Below are 23,065 nucleotides of genomic sequence, written 5' to 3'. Positions count from 1 at the left end.
GTGTTGCTAAATAAGCTTGTCATTCCTCCTTGGCTTGAACAGCCACCAGTCTGGTGCTTGGAGGAACTTCTGGGACAGGGAAACTATGGCCTCCTCTACTCCCCCTCTGTTTTTTAGCCACATTCACCATGGGCGGGTCAGACACTGTTGTGTCATGGATCCCAATGGCTGGGGATCGCACTGGACAAGCAAAATAACATAAATAACGGACGAGCTCTAGGGTGATGGAACCTGGGCTGACCGCTGCCCTACTCCTGACAAACACAACTAGAAATAGCCAGGGAGCGTGCCTACGTTGATTCTAGACGCCACGCGCCAGCCTAAGAGCTAACTAGCACTGCAGAGGAAATAAAGACCTAGCTTGCCTCCAGAGGAATGAACCCCAAAAGGTATAGTTGCCCCCCACATGTATTGACGGTGAAATGAGAGGAAGGCACGCACATAGAGATGAAAATAGATTTAGCAAAATGAGGCCCGCTATAACTAGAAAGCAGAATGATACAAAAGGGGTCTGAGCGGTCAGCAAAAAACCCTAATCAAAAACCATCCTGAGATTACAAGAACCCATGTGCCAACTCATGGCACATGGGGAGAACCTCAGCCCACTAGAGCTACCAGCTAGCATAAAGTCATAATTAGCAAGCTGGACAAAAAACCAAACAACTGAAAAACAAAACTTAGCTTATCCTGAGAGATCTGGGAGCAGGTAGTCAGGAACCAAACTGAGCACATCTGAGTACATTGATAGCCGGCAAGGGAATGACAGGAAAGCCAGGTTAAATAGGAAACACCCAGCCTCTGATGGACAGGTGGAAACCAGAGACCGCAACCCACCAAAGTCACCCAGTACCAGCCATAACCACCAGAGGGAGCCCAAAAACAGAATCCACAACAGTACCCCCCCCTTGAGGAGGGGTCACCGAACCCTCACGAGAACCCCCAGGGCGATCAGGATGAGCTCTATGGAAGGCGCGGACCAAATCAGTCGCATGAACATCAGAGGCGACCACCCAGGAATTATCCTCCTGACCATAACGCTTCCACTTAACCAAATACTGGAGTTTACGTCTGGAAACACGAGAATCCAAGATCTTCTCAACAACATACTCCAATTCTCCCTCCACCAGCACCGGAGCAGGAGGCTCAACCGAAGGAACAACGGGCACCTCATACCTCCGCAATAACGACCGATGGAACACATTATGAATAGCAAACGATGCTGGGAGATCCAAACGAAAAGACACAGGGTTAAGAATCTCCAAGATCTTATAAGGACCGATGAACCGAGGCTTGAACTTAGGAGAAGAGACCTTCATAGGGACAAAACGAGAAGACAACCACACCAAGTCCCCAACAAGAAGTCGGGGACCCACGCGGCGACGGCGATTAGCAAACTGCTGAGTCTTCTCCTGAGACAACTCCAAATTGTCCACCACCTGATTCCAAATCTGATGTAGCCTGTCCACCACCACGTCCACTCCAGGACAATCTGAAGGCTCCACCTGACCAGAGGAAAAACGAGGATGAAACCCCGAATTACAAAAGAAAGGAGAGACCAAAGTAGCAGAACTAGCCCGATTATTAAGGTCAAATTCGGCCAGTGGCAAAAAGGCAACCCAGTCATCTTGATCAGCAGAAACAAAACACAAGTTTCCAAGGTCTGATTAGTTCGCTCCGTCTGGCCATTCGTCTGAGGATGGAATGCAGACGAGAAAGACAAATCAATGCCCATCTTAGCACAAAACGTCCGCCAAAATCTAGACACAAACTGGGATCCCCTGTCAGAAACGATATTCTCCGGAATCCCATGCAAACGAACCACGTTCTGAAAAAATAAAGGGACCAACTTAGGCAAGGGTACCAAATGAACCATCTTAGAAAAGCGGTCACACACAACCCAGATAACGGACATTTTCTGTGAGACAGGGAGATCTGAAATAAAATCCATGGAAATGTGCGTCCAAGGCCTCTTCGGGATAGGCAAGGATAACAACAACCCACTGGCCTGAAAACAGCAAGGCTTAGCCCGAGCACACACTTCACAAGACTGCACAAAGGTGCGCACATCCCTTGACAAGGAAGGCCACCAAAAAGACCTGGCCACCAAGTCTCTTGTACCAAATATTCCAGGATGACCAGCCAACACAGAAGAATGGACCTCGGAGATGACTCTACTGGTCCAATCATCCGGAACAAACAGTCTTTCTGGTGGACAACGATCAGGTTTATCCGCCTGAAACTCCTGCAATGCACGTCGCAAGTCTGGGGAGATGGCGGACAATATTACCCCATCCCTAAGGATACCAGTAGGCCCAGAGTCTCCAGGAGAGTCAGGCACAAAACTCCTGGAAATAGCATCTGCCTTCACATTCTTTGAACCTGGCAGGTATGAAACCACAAAATTGAAACGAGAAAAAAACAACGACCAAAGAGCCTGTCTAGGATTCAGACGCCTGGCAGACTCAAGGTAAATCAGATTTTTGTGATCAGTCAAGACCACCACACGATGTCTAGCACCCTCAAGCCAATGACGCCACTCCTCAAATGCCCACTTCATGGCCAAAAGCTCCCGATTACCCACATCATAATTGCACTCGGCGGGCGAGAATTTTCTAGAAAAGAACGCATATGGCTTCATCACCGAGCCATTGGAACTTCTCTGTGACAAAACCGCCCCCGCTCCAATCTCGGAAGCATCAACCTCAACCTGAAAAGGAAGTGAAACATCTGGTTGACATAACACAGGAGCAGAAGAAAACCGGCGCTTAAGTTCCTGAAAGGCCTCCAAAGCCATAGGAGACCAATTAGCAACATCAGCACCCTTTTTAGTCAAATCAGTCAAAGGTTTAACAACACTGGAAAAATTAGTAATGAACCGACGATAAAAATTAGCAAAACCCAAGAACTTCTGAAGACTCTTAACAGATGTAGGTTGTGTCCAGTCACAAATCGCCTGAACCTTGACGGGATCCATCTCAATAGTAGAAGGAGAAAAAATGTACCCCAAAAAAGAAATTTTCTGGACTCCGAAGAGACATTTTGAGCCCTTCACAGAGAATTGGCCCGCAGGACTTGAAACACCTTCCTGACCTGTAGAACATGAGACTCCCAGTCATCAGAAAACACCAAAATATCATCCAAATACACAATCATAAACTTATCCAGATATTCACGGAAAATATTGTGCATAAAGGACTGAAAGACTGAAGGAGCATTAGAAAGTCCAAAAGGCATTACCAAATACTCAAAATGGCCCTCAGGCGTATTAAATGCGGTTTTCCACTCATCACCCTGTTTTATCCGCACAAGATTATACGCACCGCGAAGATCTATCTTAGTGAACCACCTAGCCCCCTTAATGCGAGCAAACAAATCAGTCAATAATGGCAATGGATACTGATATTTGACTGTAATCTTATTCAGAAGGCGATAATCTATACAAGGCCTCAGGGAACCATCTTTTTTTGCCACGAAAAAAAAACCTGCTCCCAGAGGGGACGAAGATGGACGAATATGTCCCTTTTCCAAGGACTCCTTAATATAATTCCGCATAGCAGTATGCTCTGGCACTGACAGATTAAATAAACGACCCTTAGGGAACTTACTGCCAGGAATTAATTCTATAGCACAGTCACAATCCCTATGAGGAGGGAGCGAATTGAGCTTAGGCTCCTCAAAAACATCCCGATAGTCAGACAAAAACACAGGGACCTCAGAAGGAGTAGATTAAGCTATTGAAATCAGAGGTGCATCATCATGAACCCCCTGACATCCCCAGCTTAACACAGACATTGTTTTCCAATCCAGGACTGGATTATGAGTTTGTAACCATGGCAGACCAAGCACTAGTACATCATGTAAATTATACAGTACAAGGATGCGAATCACCTCCTGATGAACGGGAGTCATGCGCATGGTCACTTGTGTCCAGGACTGCGGTTTATTCATAGCCAATGGTGTAGAGTCAATTCCCTTCAAAGGAATAGGAACTTCCAGAGGCTCCAGACTAAAACCGCAGTGTTTGGCAAATGACCAATCCATAAGACTCAGGGCAGCGCCCGAATCCACATAGGCATCGACGAAAATGGAAGACAGTGAACAAATCAGAGTTACAGACAAAATGAACTTAGACTGCAGAGTACTAATGGCAAAAGATTTATCAACCTTTTTTGTGCGTTTAGAGCATGCTGATATAACATGAGCTGAATCACCACAATAAAAACACAATCCATTTTTCTGCCTATAATTTTGCCGTTCACTTCTGGACTGAATTCTATCACATTGCATAGTCTCAGGTGCCTGTTCAGAAGACACCGCCAACTGGTGCACAGGTTTGCGCTCCCGTAAACGCCGATCAATCTGAATGGCCATAGCCATAGACTTATTCAGACCTGTAGGCGCAGGGAACCCCACCATAATATCCTTAATGGCCTCAGAAAGACCATCTCTGAAGTTTGCAGCCAGGGCGCACTCATTCCACTGAGTAAGCACCGACCATTTCCGAAATTTTTGACAATATACTTCTGCTTCATCATGCCCCTGAGAGAGGGCTAATAAAGCCTTTTCAGCCTGAATCTCCAGGTTAGGTTCCTCATAGAGCAATCCCAGTGCCAGAAAAAACACATCCACACTGAGCAATGCAGGATCCCCTGGTGCCAATGCAAATGCCCAATTCTGAGGGTCGCCCCGCAGGAAAGATATCACAATCTTAACCTGCTGAGCAGGGTCTCCAGAGGAGCGAGATTTCAAAGAAAGAAACAATTTGCAATTGTTCCTGAAATTCAGGAAGGTAGATCTATCTCCAGAAAAAAACTCTGGAATAGGAATTCTAGGTTCAGACATGGGAGTGTGAACAACAAAATCCTGTATGTTTTGAACTTTTGCAGCAAGATTACTCAGGCTGGAAGCCAAACTCTGGACATCCATGTTAAACAGCTAAGGTCAGAGCCATTCAAGGGTTAAGAGGAGGTAAGAAGCAGCTAGACAGCAATTAAGGGCTAGGCAGCAAAACTCTGAGGGGAAAAAAAAAAAAATTCCCTTCAACACTTCTTTTTCTCCTGCTTCAGCCCAAACAATTAACACTTTGTGGGCCGGCTATACTGTCATGGATCCCAATGGCTGGGGATCGCACTGGACAAGCAAAATAACATAAATAACGGACGAGCTCTAGGGTGATGGAACCTGGGCTGACCGCTGCCCTACTCCTGACAAACACAACTAGAAATAGCCAGGGAGCGTGCCTACGTTGATTCTAGATGCCACGCGCCAGCCTAAGAGCTAACTAGCACTGCAGAGGAAATAAAGACCTAGCTTGCCTCCAGAGGAATGAACCCCAAAAGGTATAGTTGCCCCCCACATGTATTGACTGTGAAATGAGAGGAAGGCACGCACATAGAGATGAAAATAGATTTAGCAAAATGAGGCCCGCTATAACTAGAAAGCAGAATGATACAAAAGGGGTCTGAGCGGTCAGCAAAAAACCCTAATCAAAAACCATCCTGAGATTACAAGAACCCATGTGCCAACTCATGGCACATGGGGAGAACCTCAGCCCACTAGAGCTACCAGCTAGCATAAAGTCATAATTAGCAAGCTGGACAAAAAACCAAACAACTGAAAAACAAAACTTAGCTTATCCTGAGAGATCTGGGAGCAGGTAGTCAGGAACCAAACTGAGCACATCTGAGTACATTGATAGCCGGCAAGGGAATGACAGGAAAGCCAGGTTAAATAGGAAACACCCAGCCTCTGATGGACAGGTGGAAACCAGAGACCGCAACCCACCAAAGTCACCCAGTACCAGCCGTAACCACCAGAGGGAGCCCAAAAACAGAATCCACAACACTGTTGGCAATCAAATTTTTGCACTCTTTCTGAGAAGCCATGCCCATGAAGGGTGGAGTCACCACTGTCGTTCTTTACCTCAGGGATACTCACCGTCATCTTTGCGGTCAACATCTTGGGCACAAAAAGCACTTTAGTCAAACTCACGGTTTTTGTTAAGTCCTTTGTTTCAGTGACATCCAATAAAGTGGCAGTTTCAGTCTTTATTCTCTTTGCGGTATCTCTGCATGGCACCATGTTTTCTCAAGTCTCTAGTCTCATTTTTCTTTGTCACATCCATTAAAATAATCACATCCAGAATCTCAGTCCCTTTTTCCTCACAATTTACTCTCCTGGCAAGGTGTCAGCAGATACAGCAAATATACTTGTCATTTCCAGGGCATCTGGATTCACAGTTTTAGTCACATCCATATTGTCTGCCACTTTCAGAGCATCACTGCTTCTCTCTTTTGCAGCTTGAATCACATTGACTTCACTTGCTACTTTCAGCACATCATTCTCTTTTCGCACAGCATTCCCACGCTGCACAATTTTGACATCCTGCCGACTACACCAAGTGTAAGGGTGGGCCAGGTGGGTAGTCGTGGCTGGGGACTTCTGCTCCATCACACCTTGGCCTCCCCTCACATACACTCCACGACTCCCAGTCAGCATACCTGCTGTTCATTTAGTAAGTGTACCTGTGTCTCCAGGTGCAACTCCTTCAGAGTCTCCTCTCTTCTGCAGAGGGACTCTCTTCAGTCGATTTCACACAAACAGAGACACAGTCCATTGCAACTTTCAGCTGAACAACTTTACTGACTTCGGGACACAGCACATCCATTTCTGTTACAGCATTATTACTATGTTCTAAGCAGTACACATCTTCCTCTTTCCCTCCACTATTCTTCCTGTCACACAGCACGTACCCGGTTCGCACCGTACCGAACGGTTTCTTGGAGTCTTCCCTGTTCAGCTCTATCACGGTCAGCCATCCTGTAATCTGTTTTGCCCCAGACACAAGCTCTTCAGCCCTCGAAATCGGCTGAAAACAGGTGAGAGACCTGCCCTTCTGTCCTGGCTTTTTCTTCAGCCTCTGTTCAAATGCTGCTGTATCCTATTGCTGTGGATGGCCTGGCTCTTGCCTAAATTGTTATGTGGTCACTGGTATTGCTGCTGTCACTGCAGCAATCTTCCCCACTGACCCTGGATAGCTGGGCTTGTTTTTAAATGTTACGGGGCCCTTCTTCTCTCTCGTCTGGCCTTCCTGGCCCTGCTGCTGCCTGACTAGACCTTGGATTTTTGTAGAGCTGACTGCCCTGACAGGGCGCTCCCACCCAACTGATCCAAATATCATCTGCTCTAAACCTTAACTTTCACTAGCTCCTCCCACATTGACCATCTACAGGCTAAGTCTCTCTATCCCCATCTAATGAGCAAACTAGGGAATAATACAGTATGTGGAAACACTACACCATTTAAGAGTATAAATAACCATTATGCATAACATGTTCATGGCAACCCCCTTTCACTATCAATTTAATATTTGTATTAGTCATCTTTTTCACTTGTGCACTTGTCCAAAACATTACTATCTAGATTATTTGTTCCGCTTTAGCTATTTTCCTTCCTAACTCTATTGCTGAGCTATGAGCACTGACAACCTCCAAGTATCTTAAATCACCCTAAATTTTCTGCTGTATCCTCTGCCTTAGCTTTTATATAGTTTAAAATAGTCCCTCCTGATTTGTTTTGCTAAACTATGTGGTATAATAGTTGCAAGCCATTATGGGCAAGAACACGTGGTCATGTATGAGGTGAAGTAAGCCTTCTGTGTGTTGGGGCTGGGGGAACGCGCCAAATAAATATAAGGATAATAATAAGGTGTGTTCGCCTGGAGTCAACTGTGCAGAGATGTAAACTGCTGCTCGGCAATAGCGGACACAAAATGGCAGCATCGCACTGGAAACACATGGGTTAACCGTCACCCGGTGTGTACTTGTGATGAGCTCTGTTACTTGACAGAGCCGCAGTACTGCAGAGCACAGATACCGTACCCTGTTAGCTGTCACAGGGCACAGATGAAACAGCGCTAGTGTTCGGTCATAAGACACGTCATGGAGTAAGAGTCTCTCTAGACCTACCAAGTGCAAGGCATCACACCTGTGATGCCTGGACTACTCCTGACTATTAGGTTTAGAACACAGAGTGCATGCAGCATTGCACTGGCAAACACCACTAACCACCCTGACTAGGGAATTAAGCACATTGATTATGCAGGGCATCGCACTGGCAAACGTCACTAATAGACACTGGTTATCGTGCTTGGTGCTGGCAATACACTACTTGATGCTACACCCTGACTCAGACATAACACTAGGGAAGAGGATAATTAGGAGCTTGCACCATTAACATCCATCCATCCGCACACACCATGATTATGGAAATACTAGCACATGGTCGTGCAAACCCTTTATAGCTGCAGCCTTCCGGGACCTTGCTAGTGAACAAATCCAAACAGCTTGAGGACCTGGGAATGTGACCTCCGACCACCAATTAGTGGTCATCTCACGAACATGCTCAGAAGGCAAAAAGCAGGACTTAGTCCTAGAAGTGTCTGCTCGCCGCTGACTAATGCTGATTATTATAGCTGGACCCGGGATGGCAGCAGCAACCAGATGCACAGCATTATCCTAAGATGGATGCTGGAACCGACATCTCTGCTAAGCAGGATCCTCTGCAGCTGGGGAGGAATGGGAGACTGCAGAGGACATGGCTTGAGATTCACCCTGTGCAGCGATGGGAACTCGATACCTAACATTGTGGCTGATGCAATCTTGTCTTAAATAGCACCAGGCATTTTTTTGGATGACTTGCACAAAATGAATTGCAAATAGATCATATTTGCCAAGATGTGCAAATTTCATACAATTAGACACAAACACGATTTGCATTCAATCAGTTTGCTCATCTCTATTACATAACATTCATATAAAGATCACAATGGGTGATCATGAAATACTTTGCACGCGCTTTTACTCAACTATTGATGGCAATCTCAATTTCAGTATCTTCTGCCTTGCATAGATTTCAGGGAAAAACTGACTGCAGAAAAGAAGGGACAATTCATATTAACATTAGGAAAACAAGAAATATATACACATTAATCAAATTATTGAAAACAGTATAATTTTGCTATAATTTTTTTTAAAGTCTTAAATTACCAAAAAATATGACTGCACAAAATCAATAATTAAGGCTTACACTTTTATGGCCATAAAGCTCCTATCCAGATTTATATTTTCCAGTTTAAACAGATTATAAATTTACAGTACAGTGGTTCTTAAAAGATTTTGTAACCTACAGGATTTTCCAAATTTTTGCATAAATTTGACCTAAAACTAATCAGATTTTCACACAAGTCCTAAGAGAAGAGAACAGTTAAATAAAACAAAGTAAAAAATATTAGACTTTCTAATTTTTAAAACGAGGAAAGTTATTCAGTATCACATTTTTGTGAGTGGCAAAAGTATGTGAACTTTTAGGATTAGCAAATAATTTAAAGCTGAAAGTAGAGTTTATTTTTTAAATCAGTGAGAAGACATTTCCATGTAAGTGGGCAACCTATTTTATTTAAAGAACAAGAATTTATCAAAGTTTGATATATTACAACATAATTTTAAAAGTATGTACTTGCATGATCAAAAGAGATTTCCGATGATCTTAGAAGAAGAGTAGTTGTTGATCGCTCGTTGGTTTCAAAACCATCTATAAAGACTTTGGACTCCATCAGTCCATTGATTGACAGGTTTTGTACTAAATTTAGGAATTTAAGAAAATTATTACCCTCCCCAACAAAGATCACTCCAAAAGAAAGATGATTAATAGTAAATGAAGTCATGAAAAGTACTCAAGGTAACCACTAAGCAACCAAAGCATTCTCTTACATCAACTATTCTTAATGTTCATGATTCCCTCACCAGGAGGACACTGAAAAGCAATGGTATGTGGCACAACTAAAATGAGAAAGCATTTGTTCTCCAAAAGAGCAATGTTTTGCATCTATCACTTTCTAAAATTGACATAGGCAATCCAAAAGGCTACAGAAACAGTATTTTGTTGACATGTGACACAAAAATAGAGTTTTTCGTTTAAATCATTAGTATTAGTTTGGCAAAAGAAAAACATTGTATTACAGCATAAAAATTTCATATCATATTTTGGGCTTGTTTTGCTACATCTGAGCCAGGATGGCTTGCCATTATTAGTCAAACAATGAATTGGGATTTATTCCAATAAATTCTAAAGTAAAATGTCAGGACATGTGTCAATTAACTGAATCTCCAGAGAATGTGATCCATGTAGCAAAATCACACAAATCACACGTTATTCTGCAAAATAATGATTAAAACATAATTGTTGTTTTAATTTTTAGTTAATAAATCAGTAAGCAACTTTGTATCATATCTTATCAGAAACATTTTCTTGTTTCTCTGTCAAAATTGATCAATCATTATCAAAAATCTCAATTATGAGGTAAAATCTGTTTTCAGAAAAGACAGACTTTTCCATTACTGGGATAGAAGATGACAATTGCTACAAATACAATCCTGCAACACAACATAATTTTATAAAGAATGAAGCCATTAAAAAAGAAGAGATTGCAACCAAGAATAGTATAAAAACCTACTATTGTATTAAGATATAAACATAAAAACAAATGATGTCAAAAAGACAGGGCAAGGACATCCAAAAAAGGGAGGGGATAAACAGAGCATGAATATGTAAAATAACCCAGGGTGGGTATCAAAGAAAAAAGCCTATGGCAAATATTATACAATAGTCAGCAAAAAGAGCAGTAACCTAGACAGGGATGTACAATTGGAAAAGTTTTTGAGACATGCTAAAGGCTCAAAGATAAATGATAAGAGGTAAGTGTAAACATAGCAATTATATATGTCCCCATTCATAGGCTAACAGAGTGAAGAGCATGATATCACTAAAGTGCCACTGCATAATGTGCATACTTGATAGTAATTTTCATGAATACTTCACTTAACTCCTTAGTGACAGAGACAATTTTGTACTTAACCCCTTCATTACTGGATCTTTTTTCGGTTTTCTGTTTTCGTTTTTCGCTCCCCTTCTTTACAGAGCCCTAACTTTTTAATTTTTCCATCAATATGACCATATGAGGGCTTGTTTTCTGCTGGATGAGTTGTACTTTTGAAAGACATAATTGGTTTTAGCATGTCGCGTACTCGAAAACAGGAAAAAAATTCTAAGTGCATGGAAATTGCAAAAAAGGGCAATCCCACACTTGTTTATTGTTTGGCTTTTTTGTTAGGTTCATTAAATGCCCAAACTGACCTGCCAATATGATTCTCCAGGTCATCATAAGTTCACAGACACCAAACATGTATAGGTTCTTTTTTACCTAAGTGGTGAAAAAAATTTCAAAGTTTGCTAAAAAAAAAAAATATTGGGCAACTTTCCGATACCCGTAGCGTCTTCATTTTTCATGATCTGGGGTTGGTTGAGGGCTTATTTTTTGTGCACCAAGCTAATGTTTTTAATGATATAACTTTTGTGCAGATACATTTTTTGGATTGCCTGTTATTGCATTTTGATGCAATGTCTCGGCGACCAATAAAAGTAATTCTGGCGTTTTGATTTTTTTCTCGCTACATCGTTTAGCAATCAGGGTAATCTTTTTTTTATTGATAGTTCATGCGATTCTGAACGCGGAGTTACCAAGTATGTGTAGGTTTTTTTTTTGTTTGTTTTATTTTAAATGGGGAGAAAGAGGGGTGATTTGAACTTTTAAGTTTTTTATTTTTTTCATATTCTTAAACACCTTTTTTTTTACTCTTGCCATGCTACAATAGTCTCCATGGGAGGCTAGAAGCTGCCATAACTCGATCACCTTTGCTACATAGAGGCGATGCTCAGATCGCCCCTATGTAGTAGAATTACAGCATTGCTATGAGCACCAACCGCAGGGAGGCGCTCATAGTAATCTGGCATCAACAACCATAGAGATCTCAAGGAGACCTCTGGTTGTCATGCCGATGCACCGCTAACCCCCGGTCACGTGATGGGTCAGCGGTACTTGTATTTCAGGCCCGATGGCTGGAAGCGCGTGTTAAATGCCACTGACACAGTTTGACAGCAGCATTTAACTAGTTAATAGGCGTGCACAGATCGCGATTCCACCCGCACCTATTGTGGGCACGTCAGCTGTTGAAACAGCTTTGAGATGGCTTCACCGCCAGAGCCCACCTCAAAGCTGGGCTTCTGACATGGGACATACTGTACCGTCCCACATCAGAAAGGGGTTAATGACCAAGCTAGTTTTTACTATTCTGACCACTGTTACACACGTGGTCAAAACTGTTGGTACCCCTCGTTTAATGACAGAAAAACCCACAATGGTCAAAGAAATAACTTGAAGTTGACAAATGTAATAGTAAATAATAATTCTATGAAAATGAATAAATAAAAGGAATTGTTTGATTTCAGTGAATTCTGTTGTGAATTCTGCTTTTGGGTTCCCTCCGGTGGTGGTAGGTGGTAATGCAGTTGTCCCTGAGTTGCAGTCCTGGTCAGGTGTTTCTGCTGATTGCAGTTCTGACTGGGGTATTTAGGTGTGCAGGATCCATTAGTCAATGCCAGTTGTCAATTGTTGTTGGGAGGTGTTGGACCTCTGCCTGGTTCCTCCCGCCTTTCTGCCAAATCAGCAAAGATAAGTGTCTGGGTTTTTTTCTGTGGCACACATGCTGTGTGCTTCATGATTCAGTGCTATTCTTTTGTGTTTTCTTGTCCAGCTTAGATTGTGTCAGTATATTCTCAATCTTGTTGGATTCTCTGGGGTTGCAGATATTCATTCCACGTCTTTAGTTAGATTGTGGAATTTTTTTGTATTATCTGCTGTGGATATTTTTTGAAGGGTTTTAATACTGACCGCCTAGTATTCTGTCATATCCTTTCCTATTTAGCTAGAGTGGCCTCTTTTGCTAAATCTTGTTTTCTGCCTGCGTGTGTCTTTTCTTCTCCTACTCACAGTCAATATTCGTGGGGGCTGCCTGTCCTTTGGGGTTCTGCTCTGAGGCAAGGTAGTATTCCTATTTCCATCTATAGGGGTATTTAGTCCTCCGGCTGTGTCGAGGTGTCTAGAGTTTGTTAGGCACACCCCACGGCTACTTCTAGTTGCGGTGTTAGTTCAGGATCTCCGGTCAGTATAGTTTCCACCTACTCCAGAGAAAGTTTCATGCGGCTCCAAGGTCACCGGATCATAACAGTACAACTGGCCAATAATGAGCTAAATGCATCTCAAAAGAAGGGAAGAAAGGTGTTGAGCCATTTTTTTTTTCTGCAGTCTGTTTTGTCTTTTTTTCCCTCTTTATTTATGGGTGGCTGAGGAGACTTGTGCTAGCATGGATGTTCAGGAATTAGCTTCTCGTGTAGACCAGCTTGCTGCTAGGGTACAGGGTATTTCTGATTATATTGTTCAGACTCCTGTTTTAGAGCCGAAGATTCCTACTCCTGATTTGTTTTTTGGTGACAGGTCCAAATTTTTGAGTTTTAAAAACAATTGTAAACTGTTTTTTGCTTTGAGACCTCGATCATCCGGTGATTCCATTCAGCAGGTTAAAATCGTCATCTCCCTGCTGCGTGGTGATCCACAGGATTGGGCATTTTCCCTGGAATCTGGGAATCCTGCTTTGCTTAATGTAGACTCCTTTTTTCAGGCTTTAGGATTATTATATGATGAACCGAATTCTGTGGATCAAGCGGAGAAGACCTTGTTGGCCCTGTCTCAGGGTCAAGAGGCGGCAGAATTGTATTGTCAGAAATTCAGAAAATGGTCTGTGTTGACTAAATGGAATGATGATGCTTTGGCGGCAATTTTCAGAAAGGGTCTTTCTGATTCCATTAAAGATGTTATGGTGGGGTTTCCCACGCCTTCCGGTCTGAGTGATTCTATGTCTCTGGCCATTCAGGTTGATTGGCGTTTGTGGATTCAGGTGCCGCCTTGAACTTAATGGATTTTGAGTTTGCCAGGCGTTGTGGTTTTCCCTTGCAGCCTTTGCAGAACCCTATTCATTTAAGGGGGATTGATGCTACACCTTTGGCTAAAAATAAGCCTCAGTTTCGGACACAGGTGACCTTGCACATGGCGCCAGCCCATCAGGAAGATTGTCGATTTCTGGTGTTGCATAATTTGCATGATGTTATCATGCTGGGTTTTCCTTGGTTGCAGGTACATAATCCTGTGTTGGATTGGAAGTCTATGTCTGTGACTACTTGGGGTTGTCAGGGGGTTCATAATGATGTTCCTTTGATGTCAATCTCCTCTTCTTCCTCTTCTGAAATTCCAGAGTTTTTGTCTGATTTTCAGGATGTATTCGATGAGCCCAAGTCCAGTTCCCTTCCACCGCACAGGGACTGTAATTGTGCTATTGACTTGATTCCAGGCAGTAAGTTTCCTAAGGGCCGACTTTTCAACCTGTCTGTGCCTGAACATACCGCCATGCGGAGTTATGTTAAGGAGTCTTTGGAAAAAGGGCATATTCGGCCATCTTCTTCACCATTGGGAGCGGGATTTTTTTTGTTGCTAAGAAGGATGGCTCCTTGAGACCTTGTATTGATTATCGCCTCTTGAATAAGATCACGGTCAAGTTTCAATACCCTTTACCTTTGCTTTCTGATTTGTTTGCTAGGATTAAGGGGGCTAGTTGGTTTACTAAGATTGACCTTCGGGGGGCATATAATCTTGTTCGTATTAAACAGGGTGATGAATGGAAAACTGCGTTTAATATGCCCGAAGGCCATTTTGAACACCTTGTGATGCCATTCGGGCTCACTAACGCTCCATCTTTTTTTCATTCCTTCATGCATGATATCTTCCGGACTTATATTGATAAATTCTTGATTGTATATTTGGACAATATTTTGATTGTTTCCGATGATTGGGAGTCTCATGTGGAACAGGTCAGGATGGTATTTCAGATCCTTCGTGACAATGCTTTGTTTGTGAAGGGGTCTAAGTGCCTCTTTGGGGTGCAGAAGGTTTCTTTTTTGGGCTTCATTTTTTCTCCCTCATCTATGGAGATGGATCCGGTTAAGGTTCAGGCCATTTATGATTGGATTCAACCCACATCTGTGAAGAGCCTTCAGAAATTATTGGGTTTTGCAAATTTTTATCGCCGTTTCATTGCTAATTTCTCCAGCATGGTAAAATCCTTGACCGATTTGACGAAGAAAGGCGCTGATGTGGCGAATTGGTCCTCTGCGGCTGTCTCTGCCTTTCAGGAGCTTAAACACCGATTTACTTCTGCTCCGGTGTTGCGCCAACCGGATGTTTCCCTTCCGTTTCAGGTTGAGATTGACGCCTCTGAGATTGGGGCAGGGGCCGTTTTGTCTCAGAGGGATTCTGTGGGTTCCTTGATGAAACCGTGTGCCTTCTTCTCCTGCAAGTTTTCGCCTGCTGAACGCAATTATGACGTCGGCAATCGGGAGTTGTTGGCTATGAAGTGGGCGTTTGAGGAGTGGCGACATTGGTTTGAGGGAGCTAAGCATCGTATTGTGGTCCTGACTGATCATAAGGATCTTGTTTTTTTCCCGTTTTGATTTTGTGGTTTCATATCTTCTGGGTTCTAAGAATATTAAGGCTGATGCCCTTTCTAGTTTTTTGCCTGATTCTCCTGAGGTCCTTGAACCGGTCGGCATTCTAAGAGAAGGGGTGGTCCTTTCTGCCATTTCCCCTGATTTACAGCGGGTTCTTCAGGAATTTCAGGCTGACAGACCTGACCGCTGTCCTGTGGGGAAATTGTTTATTCCTGACAGATGGACTAGTAGAGTGATTTCTGAGGTTCACTGTTCCGTGTTGGCTGGTCATGCTGGTTTTTTGGTACCAGAGATTTGGTTGGTAGGTCCTTTTGGTGGCCTTCCTTGTCGCGTGATGTGCATTCTTTTGTGCAGTCCTGCGGGACTTGTGCGCGGGCCAAGCCTTGTTGTTCCCATGCTAGTGGGTTACTTTTGCCATTGCCGGTCCCTGAGAGGCCCTGGACGCATATTTCTGTGGATTTTATTTCTGATCTTCCGGTTTCCCAGAGGATGTCGGTTATCTGGGTTGTTTGTGACCGGTTTTCTAAGATGGTTCATTTGGTGCCTTTGCCTAAATTGCCTTCCTCTTCAGATTTGGTCCTGTTGTTTTTTCAGCATGTGGTTCGTTTGCATGGTATTCCGGAGAATATTGTGTCCGACAGAGGTTCCCAGTTTGTTTCTAGGTTTTGGCGGGCCTTTTGTGCTAGGCTGGGCATTGATTTGTCTTTTTCTTCTGCATTTCATCTTCAGACAAATGGCCAGACCGAGCAAACTAATCAGACCTTGGAGACCTATTTGAGATGCTTTGTGTCTGCTGATCAGGATGATTGGGTGGCCTTTTTGTCATTGGCCGAGTTTGCCCTTAATAATCGGGCTAGTTCAGCTACTTTGGTTTCGCCTTTCTTTTGTAATTTTGGTTTTCATCCTCGTTTTTCTTCTGGGCAGGTTGAGCCTTCTGACTGTCCTGGTGTGGATTCTGTGGTTGACAGGTTGCAGCAGATTTGGGCTCATGTGGTGGACAATTTGGTGTTGTCTCAGGAGGAGGCTCAACGCTTTGCTAACCTTCGTCGGTGTGCTGGTTCCCGGCTTCGGGTTGGGGATCTGCTTTGGTTGTCTTCCCGTCATGTTCCTATGAAGGTTTCTTCCCCTAAGTTTAAGCCTCAGTTTATTGGTCCTTATAGGATTTCTGGGATTATTAATCAGGTGTCTTTTCGATTGGCGCTTCCGACCTCTTTTGCTATCCATAATGTCTTCCATAGATCTTTATTGCGGAAATATGTGGTGCCCGTTGTTCCCTCTGTTGATCCTCCGGCCCCTGTGTTGGTTGATGGGGAGTTGGAGTATGTGGTTGAGAAGATTTTGGATTCTCGTTTTTCGAGGCGGAGGCTTCAGTACCTTGTCAAATGGAAGGGTTATGGCCAGGAGGATAATTCTTGGGTTTTTGCTTCTGATGTCCATGCTGCTGATTTGGTCCGTGCCTTTCATCTGGCTCGTCCTGTTCGGCCTGGGGGCACTGGTGAGGGTTCGGTGACCCCTCTTCAAGGGGGGGGTACTGTTGTGAATTCTGCTTTTGGGTTCCCTCCGGTGGTGGTAGGTGGTAATGCAGTTGTCCCTGAGTTGCAGTCCTGGTCAGGTGTTTCTGCTGATTGCAGTTCTGGCTGGGGTATTTAGGTGTGAAGGATCCATTAGTCCTTGCCAGTTGTCAATTGTTGTTGGGAGGTGTTGGACCTTTGCCTGGTTCCTCCTGCCTTTCTGCCAAATCAGCAAAGATAAGTGTCTGGTTTTTTTTCTGTGGCACACATGCTGTATGCTTCATGATTCAGTGCTATTCTTTTGTGTTTTCTTGTCCAGCTTAGATTGTGTCAGTATTTTCTCAGTCTTGTTGGATTCTCTGGGGTTGCAGATATTCATTCCACGTCTTTAGTTAGATTGTGGATTTTTTTGTATTATCTGCTGTGGATATTTTTTGAAGGGTTTTAATACTGACCGCCTAGTATTCTGTCCTATCCTTTCCTATTTAGCTAGAGTGGCCTCTTTTGCTAAATCTTGTTTTCTGCCTGCGTGTGTCTTTTCTTCTCCTACTCACAGTCAATATTCGTGGGGGCTGCCTATCCTTTGGGGTTCTGCTCTGAGGCAAGGTAGTATTCCTATTTCCATCTATAGGGGTATTTAGTCCTCCGGCTGTGTCGAGGTGTCTAGGGTTTGTTAGGCACACCCCACGGCTACTTCTAGTTGCGGTGTTAATTCAGGATCTGCGGTCAGTATAGTTTCCACCTACTCCAGATAAAGTTTCATGTGGCTCCAAGGTCACCGGATCATAACAGGGTGCCTCAAAAAGTGTGTAACAAAATATTCAGTTAAGGGTGCCGTCATTTCTGTCCAGGCATATTTCATGAGTTTTATTTTTTTTTAATTCTGTGGAAGCATGGTTGAAAAGCAATGTGTGACTTTCATTTGTTGATTTTCATATATCTTTTATTTGTTATTACTTTTGCCATATTCAAGTTATTTCTATGACTGTTGTGGTTTTTCTTTCATTAAACGAGTGGTACCAACAATTTTGACCACGTGTGTACTTTATGAGGTTATAGCTCTTGAAAGCTTCAATGGATCCCACTGATTCTGAGAATATTTTTTCGTGACATATTGTACTTCATGTTAGTGGCAAAATTTATTTGATATAACTTGCGTTTATTTGTGAAAAAAATTGAAATTTGTCAAAAATTTTGAAAATTTAGCAGAAAGTGGTGTCACACAAAATAGTTAATAAATAACATTTACCACATGTCATCTTTACATCAGCAGAATTTTGTAAACAATTTTTTTGTTAGGATGTTAAAAGGTTTACATTTGATGATTAATTTCTCATTTTTCCAACAAAATTTACAAAATAATTTTTCACGTCATATAAGTGAATTTTGGGGGTCAGTAAATGAGAAAATACCCAAAAGTGACACTATTCTAAAAACTGCACCCCTCAAGGTGCACAAAACCACATTCAAGAAGTTTATTAACTCTTCAGATTCTTCACGAGAACTAAAGAAATGTGATAGGAAAAAATGAACATTTTACATTTTTCACAAAAAAATTACTTTGGAACAAAACTTTTTTATCTTCACAAGGAAGAAAATGGACTACAAAATTTGTTGTGCCATTTCTTCTGAGCATGCCGATACCCCGTATGTGGGGGAAAGCCACTCTTTAGGCGCATGGCAGGGCTCAGAAGGGAGGCACTACCATTTGACTTTTTGAATGCAAAATTGGCTGGAATCAATGGCGAGTGTCATGCTGCGTTTGGAGACCCCGTGATGTACCCAAACAGTGGAAACCCCCCAAATCTAGCCCCAACCCTAACACAGCCCTAACCTCAACCCTAACCCCAACACACCGCTAAGCCTAATCCTAACACTGACCATAACATAACCACAACCCTAACCCCAACACCACCCTAACACCAATACCACAACCCTATTCCTATCACAACCCTAACCATAGCTCTAACCCCAACCCTGGCCCCAACCTTAACCCTAGCCCAACCCTAATCCTAGCTCTAACCCTGGCCCCACCTCTAACCCTATCCCTACCCTAACCCTAGCTCTAACCCTAACCATAGCTCTATCCCCAACCCTTACCCTATCCCCATCACTAAACTAAATGTCAATAAATACATTTTTTTTTTCAATTTTATTGTTTTTACCTAAACAGATGATAAATGGGGGGTTGATTTACTATTTTTTTTATTTTGATCAATGTAATATGGTCTATCACAGTGATCAAAATGAACCAATAGGATAAATCTATTGCTGCCGGATGCCAGCTGGCAGATCTCAGCAGATTCACTGCGCATGCGCTGCCATTTTCTTCCTTAAAGAAAATGCAGAGGGGCGGGGACATTACCGGGGTATGCAGGAGGTGCTGGAGGTAACGGAGGGGGTCGGGGGATGCCATTTCTCTCTACTCTGATGTGATAGATCATATCAGAGGAGAGAGAAATACATAGGAAATCAGCCTTTTTTTGTGGCCACCATTGGTGATCGCAACACTGGGGATGGTAATAACCTACACGAATCATGCTCTCTGGGGTCTCACCTACCCCCAGTAGCCGAGACTCCAGAAAATGTTTGATGCTGGGGGTGTTAAAACTTTATTTTTCGGTGCCGTTAAAAAGTGGAGCTGAGGAATAAGTACCCTTAACTGCCACTGTTAAAAGGCATATTGTCAGTCCTTAAGGGGTTAACATAATAGTCCCACAAGAATCCAATGACCTAATTTTCACACAGCAAAACTGTTATACACTTCTCAAAAAATAAAGGGAACATTTAAACAACAGAATATAACAAGTAAATTAAACTTCTGTGAAATCAAACTGTCCACTTAGGAAGCAACACTGTTTGACAATCAATTTCACATGCTGTTGTACAAATGGAATAGACAACAGATGGAAATTATTGGCAATTATCAAGACACACTCAATAAATGATTGGTTCTGCAGGTGGGGACCACAGACCACATCTCAGTACCAATGCTTTCTGGCTGATGTTTGGTCACTTTTGAATGTTGGCTGTGCTTTCACACTCGTGGTAGCATGAAACAGACTCTACAACCCACACGAGTTCAGCTCATCCAGGATGGCACATCAATGCGAGCTGTGGCAAGAGGGTTTGCTGTGTCTGTCAGTGTAGTGTTCAGAGGCTGGAGGCACTACCAGGAGATGTGGAGGGGGCAGCAGGAGGGCAACAACCCAGCAGCAGGACTGCTACCTCAGCCTTTGTGCAAGGAGATAGAGGAGGAGCACTGCCAGAGCCCTGCAATATGACCTCCAGCAGGCCATAAATGTGCATATGTCTGCACAAATGGTTAGAAACTGACAACATGAGGATAGTATGAGTGCCCAATGTCCACAGATGGGGTTTGAGCTCACAGCCCAAGTCCGTGTAGGACACTTGGCATTTGCCACAGAACACCAGGATTGGCAAATTTGCCACTGGCGCCCTGTGTTCTTCCCAGATGAAAGCAGGTTCACACTAAGCACATGTGACAGATGTGACAGAGTCTGGAGACGCCGTGGAAAGCGATCTTCTGCCTGCAACATCCTTCAGCATGACTGGTTTGGCAGGGTCAGAAATGGTGTGGGGTGGCATTTCTTTGGAGGGCTGCACAATCCTCCATGTGCTCGCTAGAGGTAGCCTGACTGCCATTAGGTAACAAGATGGGATCCTCAGACCCCTTGTGAGACCATATGCTGGTGCGGTTGGCCCTGGGTTCCCCCTAATGCAGGACAATGCCAGACCTCATGTGGGTGGAGTGTGTCAGCAGTTCCTGCAAGATGAAGACATTGAAGTTAAGGACTGACCCACCCATTCCCCAGACCTGAATACGATTGAACACATTTGGGACATAATGTCTCACACCATCCACCAATGTAAGTTGCACCACAGACTGTCCAGGAGTTGGCAGATGCTTTAGTCCAGGTCTGGGAGGAGATTCCTCAGGAGACCATCTGCTTCCTCATCAGGAGCATGCCCAGGCATTGTAAGGAGATCATACAGGCACGTGGAGGCCACACACACTACTGAGCATCATTTCCTTGTCTTGAGGCATTTCCACTGAAGTTGGATCAGCCTGTAATTTCATTTTCCACTTTGACTTTGAGCATCATTCCAACTGTAGACCTCCGTGGGATATTACTTGTGATTTACGTTGATCATTTTTAAGTCTTATTGTTCTCAACACAGTCCACTAATGAATAAAGATTTACAACTGGAATATGTCATTAAGTGATATCTAGAATGTGGGATATAAGTGTCCCCTTTACTTTTTGAGCAGTGTACATAATAAGGGAATATTACCTAGAGTTAAGGATAGACAAGAAACTGTAGGACGTTTTGTGTTTTCTTCACACCCGATTAGTGCTGTTTTGCTCCTTGCTTCTTATGGTGATGTGTTGAATGGATACAATTCTATATACTGTATATACTCGAGCATAAGCTGAGAAGTTCAGCTAATTTTTTTAGGCTGAAATTGCTCCTCTCAGCTTATACTCAAGTCATACCCAGGGGTCAGCAGGGGAGGGGGAGCGGCAGCTGTGTAATAATACTTACCTGCTCCCGGTGCGGTCCCTACCATCCCTGGTTCTCCAAGTGCCGGCAGCTTCTTGATGTAGTGAGCGGTCACATGGTACCGCTCATTACAGTAATGAATATGGACCCGGCTCCACTCCCATAGGGGTGGAGCCGCATATTCATTACTGTAATGAGCGGTACCATGAGACCGCTCAACACAGAAAGAAGCTGCCGGCGCAAGGAGAACAGATGTGCAGGGACCACGCCGGGAGCAGGTGAGTATAACGCAGTGAGCGATATTCACCTGCTCCCCGTTCCACCGACGGCCGCCGCTGCGTCTTCTCAGTCCTCTGCAGAGATGCTCAGGTCAGAGGGCACAGCGACGCGATTAGTGTGCGCGCCACCCTCTGCCTGAACGTCAGTGCACAGGATGGGGAAGACACAGCGGCGCTCAGCGGTGGAACGCAAACCGGTGAATATAGCAAGTGCCGTGGGCCTGAGAGGTGAGTATGTGATTTTTTTATCGCAGCAACAGCATATGGGGCAAATGTCTGTATGGAGTATCTTATGGGGCTATGTGCAGCATTATGTGGGGCAAATATCTGTATGGGGCCATGTGCAACATTATATGGGGCAAATATCTGTATGGAGCATCTTATGGGGCCATGTGCAGCATTATATGGGGCCAATATCTGTATGGGGCCATGTGCAGCATTATATGTGGCAAATATCTGTATGGGCCATGTGCAGCATTATATGGGACAAATATCTGCAAGGGGCCATGTGCAGCATTATATGGGGCAAATATCTGTATGGAGCATCTTATGGGGCCATGTGCAGCGTTATATGTGGCAAATATCTGTATGGGCCATGTGCAGCATTATATGGGGCAAATATCTGTATGGGGCATGTGCAGCATTATATAGAGCAAATATCTGTATGGAGCAACTTATGGGGCCATGTGCAGCATTATATGGGGCCAATATCTCTATGGGGCCATGTGCAGCATTATATGTGGCAAATATCTGTATGGGCCATGTGCAGCATTATATGGTGCAAATATCTCTATTGAGCATCTTGTGGGGCCATAATCAGAATTTGTGGAGCATTATATTGGGCAAATGTGTCTATGGAGCATCTTATGGGGCCATAATCAGCATTTGTGGAGCATTATATGGGGCAAATGTCTGTATGGAGCATCTTATGGGGCCATAATCAACATTTGTGCAGCATTGTATGGGGCATATTTTAATATGGAGCATCTTATGGGGCCCATCATAAACTGTATGGAGCATTATATGGGGCATATTTTGTATGGAGCATCTTATGGGGCTCCTGATTCAATATGGATATTCAAAAACACTTAAACTACTGATGTCTCAATTAATTTTACTTTTATTGGTATCTATTTTTACTTTTGACATTTACAGGTAGCTGCTGCATTTTCCTCCCTAGGCTTATACTTCAGTCATTAAGTTTTCCCAGTTTTTTGTGGCAAAATTAGGGGGGTCAGCTTATACTCGGGTAGGCTTATACTCGAGTATATACGGTAGATGGAACGAGGAAGGGGC

The sequence above is a fragment of the Ranitomeya variabilis genome, chromosome 6, assembly GCF_051348905.1.
Source record: "Ranitomeya variabilis isolate aRanVar5 chromosome 6, aRanVar5.hap1, whole genome shotgun sequence".
NCBI classification, from domain to species: domain Eukaryota; kingdom Metazoa; phylum Chordata; class Amphibia; order Anura; family Dendrobatidae; genus Ranitomeya; species Ranitomeya variabilis.
This window is presented reverse-complemented; position numbering follows the sequence as displayed.